The sequence below is a fragment of the Mangifera indica genome, chromosome 4 (genome assembly GCF_011075055.1).
Source record: "Mangifera indica cultivar Alphonso chromosome 4, CATAS_Mindica_2.1, whole genome shotgun sequence".
Taxonomy (NCBI): Eukaryota; Viridiplantae; Streptophyta; class Magnoliopsida; order Sapindales; family Anacardiaceae; genus Mangifera; species Mangifera indica.
The window spans coordinates 5320970-5326168 of NC_058140.1; the positions used below are offsets into that span (position 1 = coordinate 5320970).

A 5199-nucleotide genomic window follows, 5' to 3' on the forward strand; every position below is an offset into this window, starting at 1 on the left:
AAGTGTGGACCAGTTTATAACAATGCAGTAGCTTCAACTGGGCAAAACATTCTAGAACGTCTCACGTGGCCTTTAGTGATAACAAATGTTTAAGTGCACATATATACTAGAAGCTATCTGGTGAGAGAAAAGCTGAAAATGAGAGAGTTGATAAAGATGAAAATACAAAAGGTTGAATTACTGAATATAGCCATTAACCTTATCATGGATCATTTTCTACCTCCAATGTATACCAGAGTTGCGTCCAAGTTCAGTGTGATTATTATAGAACAAAATTTAAAGCAACGAACACTTGTTCTACCAAATATTATAAATAGAGGCAATAAGTGATGAAGAAGGCATACATTCAGTGGTCATCAGGTGTCTCCTAGAGTTCCCCTGAGCACTTCACTGGGGACTCCCAGCTAATTAAATGGGTGTGTTTTCCTACTGAAGTGTTTGGGGGAACTCCTGGACTCATTTGATATTCTAATTACGTGAAGATCCTGCAGAATATTATAATATATTTATTGTTAGGAACATCAGTTCTGGAGCTTTTGATACTGCAAAAGATGTTTTTGAACAAAGTCACGCATTCATGACTGTGTTTAAAAACTAGTGTTGAGAAAAGATCCCCAAATTGCATTTGCTCATTAATCTGAAACTTAGAAATTAAGGTAGCTTTCGTGTGTTACTCTCATACTCTTTTACATTCATAATTTTCATAAATGTATTCTTAATTGTTCTTGATAGTTTCAAGTCCTTAATTCATCAAATAATATGAAAACTTTGCCCACCAACCTTATAATGTCCAACACGTAAGTTAACGTTTTTGAAGATATCAATATGCTATGTTAATTTCATATCAATTGGCCGCAAGACTATATTATTTAGTATTTATAATTTCTTTAATCTTCTGATCATATTGTTATTCGTTTTGACGTGTTTAAAAAAGATATTTAAATATATTTGCAATTTAAATGGAGAGATTGCTTTCATGAAGTTTAAATTATAGCTAGCGAGCAAGATAATAATTGTAATTATTCTTCAGAAAGATGCCATGTAGTTTGCGCGTTATCAGATAATTTGAATCTGAGTTTAGGGCTAGAAAGAAGATATTCAGATGATACCCATTTTTAATTCCTTTTTCGCAATTTTGGAAAATTATTGAAATATTGAAAATCGCAAGAGATTTGCCTTTAATTGGGCCACAGGAGCGATCTCTTATCAAGACTCTTTAGCCCCAGGTTTGTTTTTATACGTAAATTTATTTGTTTTCTTTCTTATTTGCTTGAAGTTCGCATGTGCTTTAGATATTCTGAAAAAGAAAAAATTATTGATTAATTTTTAATTAATTATCAAGCTCACCATCTTGACTATGGAATCTGATTTCCTCGCGACCATCTTCCTCTTGACTCCTGGTGGCAGCAGTATTTCCAGCAAGCCTTATGAAGCTCCCCAACAAGCCCTTCAATTCATTTTCATGTCTAATTATATCTCGCCGTCTTCATATCACACGGATACAGGCTGCCACAGACGCAAGAGAACTGGAGCGGTCAGGTCTGCTGAAAATTTCATTGCCTTAAGTTAATCAAACTTTTAAAGCAAGCCCTAACCTCTTCCTTGGTTATAACGGCTAATGTGGAAATCGCCTTGCTAAAACGATACAGTCTTTTGTTTCTTAGACCTCCAAGTTAGTGGGACCTAAAGTGAGGTGTAAGTTACTTTAGGTCGATTAACATATTCAATGTTAATAAAGTGGATCTCCTCCGTTGGCTGATAGGCTAAGTTACTGTGAGATAACTTTCACCTGCTTTTGCTTCTATAACTCTAGCTTTTGTGATAATATTCTTTGCCTACTTTTGTTAGTTTAGGTAAACATCTCCTAATGTATTGCTCTTTCCTATCTAGGATCTTGCATTGCTTCTTCGAACACGCCATTGCTTCCATTAATAAAATTGTATTTTCAACAAAATTAGGAGAAATGTTGATGTTATTTAATATATAATCATCTTATCTCTTGGGAGCTATTTGTTCCCTTCTTGGTCTTTCTTGATCAATTGGTTCCTCAATTTATATGTTTTTCTGCATTGTTTCTTCCTTGTTTGTCTTTTTTTAACTCAAGTATTCATCCTTGATTTCTCTATCATGTTCTTTCAAGTTTTCTACTTTGATGATCTCTTGTTGGCCTTCTTCCAATTATTCAACTCCAATGGTCTCTTGTTGAAAATTTTCTTCAATTCTAAGATAATGATCCCAATATCTTGTCAGAAGTTTCATATCTTCATAATCTACAATTAGTATATCTTTTAGCTCGTATTCTTCTTTTCAAAACAGAAAAGTCATTTTATAAAAAACCACATCTCCTAATTCATAAACCTTGTTGATATCTAGCACAAGCATCTTGTATCCCTTCTTTCCAAAAATGTATCCTAGAAGCACACATGTTTGAAAATTGATGCCTTGTTGTTGAATGAATTCTTAGAGCTTCTTGGAGAGTTAAAACTCATTTGCACTATTTATCCTCATTCCCATTATTTACTTACCTAATTGGGTTTTTATCAAAGTGGTGAAGTCTTTTAACAAATTAAACGTTTCAATTTTGGTTCTCATGAAATATACCCAAGTGCTTCATGAGTAATGATCTATTAGAGTAAGAAAATATTTTTCATATGTGCATTCGCCATTTCACTTGGTTTCTTAGATGTGGAGTCCACTTCCCTAGGAATAACATTATTCAAGATCTTTCCACATTTTGTGGATTATGTCATGGTACACAATGCTTTCGTGAAACAACTCATTAAGTGAGTTCAAAATTCATGACATTATCATTGAATTGCAAGTGATCTAGTGTTCTTTTGGATCCACAACAAGTAGTTCCAACAGTGTTTCACTCACAAACCCAAATTTCTAGTTTTATTTATTGATATTTTGTGCTCACTTTGGTTAGGGTTGACATTTCTATTGACATTCTGCCACTCCCACACTTTTAGGATTGAACTAAATTAATTCCAACCTACTTTAATACCATGTAAATTTAGGAAATTGAAAGTTTAATTTTATATGTTTTCATTGTATATCACACTAGCAAAACAAGAATACATGTAACAACAAAAGAGTGAATTTTCAAATTACATTTTACATTACCATGACAACCTAGCTCCCATTTTAGTGAGTGTGTAATTTATCTTAGATACAGAAAAGGAAGACTAGTTAAGAGAAGGATTTGCATATATTATGCAAATATTTTGGTTCACTGATTGAACAAAAATATTTCATATTTCCAACAAACTTTAAAACCATTATTCCATATTTCCAACATACTGCAAAACCATTATTCCATATTTCCACCACACTTATAATTTTCGATCCAATATTTGCAAAGATGTTAGTGGATAGAAAGTTTTTTATATATAGTAAACGGTTTTTTAAGGATTTCAGTAAGCTGAAAAGTGCATGATGCTTGTTGAGTTTGCATTGAGACATTGCCAAGACAGAATACGTTACCATTCTGGTAGATAAATTCACACTGTATTCTCATCATAATCTTGGAATGAATCTGCATACTGCTTCTGCTCAAAACAAAGATTATTGTAACAATAGGAACCCTCAAGAATAGGCATCCTCAATCTTTAAGAATCAATTGGGCACAAGTTTTGGGAACAGAGAAGGTGGAGGGTGATGAATTAATCGTGTTGTTAATTGAATTCCTAACATATGAATTTGTGGTTGATTTGGAGGAGATTTATACATAATCATATGCTTGATTTACCAGTGATTAGGGATATGTATGAAAAGTTTTTTCTATGTTTAAAGACAGCAAAGTAAATTATACGACTTAATATAATATATAAATCTTTTTTATAAAAATTAGTTCTTCCTGTGGGGATATCAATACAAGGCTTGAAATTGTAAATTGTTCAAGAATTAATATATAAATCTTGTCTTTCTTCTAATTAATTAACAATTAAAGTATATATTAAATCACAATAATTGAACTTATAAATATCATAATAAACGTGAAGTAATACAGTAATTTACCTTAATTTGTATATGATTCAGAAATCCAAGGATATTTTGTAATATTTTGACCGCCATAGCCCATCCACCTAACTTTGCGTGTCCCCTTCATGCACCTGTTATGGAAAACAAATGTATATGGATTATTAAATACATAATCAAGAAACTGAATCACACTATGCATCTAGCTGAAATATCCTTCACTTTTCTAGGTTTTGAACCACAAATTAAAGCCAACTTTTATGCATTTCGAATAGGTTGATTAATATGTAAATTGAAGAAAATGGTAAAGTTAATTAGTTTCTTCAGATTACTTGTTAGTTTCTATCTCCAAATAACATAAATGCGAGGAAGTAACAAATCAACCAGAGAGATAGTCTCTTTTTTTTCTTTTTTTTTTTTTCAGTAAGACATATTGCTTGGCAGCCAAAAATACCAAACCAAAAAAAAATATTAATATTAATCACTGCCAGTTTAGACAGGAATATTATATGGGAATAAGAAAGTTTATTCGGCATTGAGAAATCATTTCAACAGAGAAAGAACTGCTGATATATGTGTTTAAGATTATACTCCGAGCATTAAAAAAAATGTCAATATCAACTCAGAGACCTTCTTGATTAATTGGATTACAAAAATAAAGAATAAAAAAGGAGGAAGAGATTAAAGAATAGTAATAACCTAATCCGAAGAACTAATTGACAAGTTATATTAACCTGCTATTTGAGAAAAGTTGAGATGAAAAGAAGATCGAAAAGAATGAAGCGTCGGATGCCATCGAGAGTTCCTCCAAACACTTCAGACGGATAGCTACACTAAAAGAATGAAGATGAAGGGTCATAAAAAGCCCCACTGAAGTGGTCAGAGGAACTCTAGGTGACAGCTGACTTTGCATTATAATTTCTCTTCCTGTGGCCGGCTTAAGTGTTTTATTTGTTTCCCTAAAATGAACCTGGTCAGGATTGTGGGTGATATGAAGAGTAAACAACAATTTTACAAACATTGACCACTACCCTTCTAACATCACATGTAACTCTTCAACATCTTTAATTTATAGTTGACCAACACAAGCGGCATACTCAAAAGTAAGGAATAAATTTTTTAATAAAATCACACAGAGTATTAGCAATTAAATGATATAAACCCTATCTCCTCTCCTATAAACATAAATAATTAAGAGAAGGTAAAGGAGACTGATAA

General features: G+C 32.2%; 1 long non-coding RNA gene across 1 annotated transcript; it reads right to left on the reverse strand.

The window, feature by feature from the left end:
- Positions 1-1369: 1369 nt before the first annotated feature.
- LOC123215040 lies at positions 1370-4907 on the reverse strand. The gene is made up of 3 exons (XR_006501940.1): positions 4716-4907; positions 4021-4115; positions 1370-1506 (listed from the first exon to the last, which is right to left on the reverse strand). It is a non-coding gene; the product is annotated as an uncharacterized LOC123215040 (long non-coding RNA).
- Positions 4908-5199: the final 292 nt, after the last annotated feature.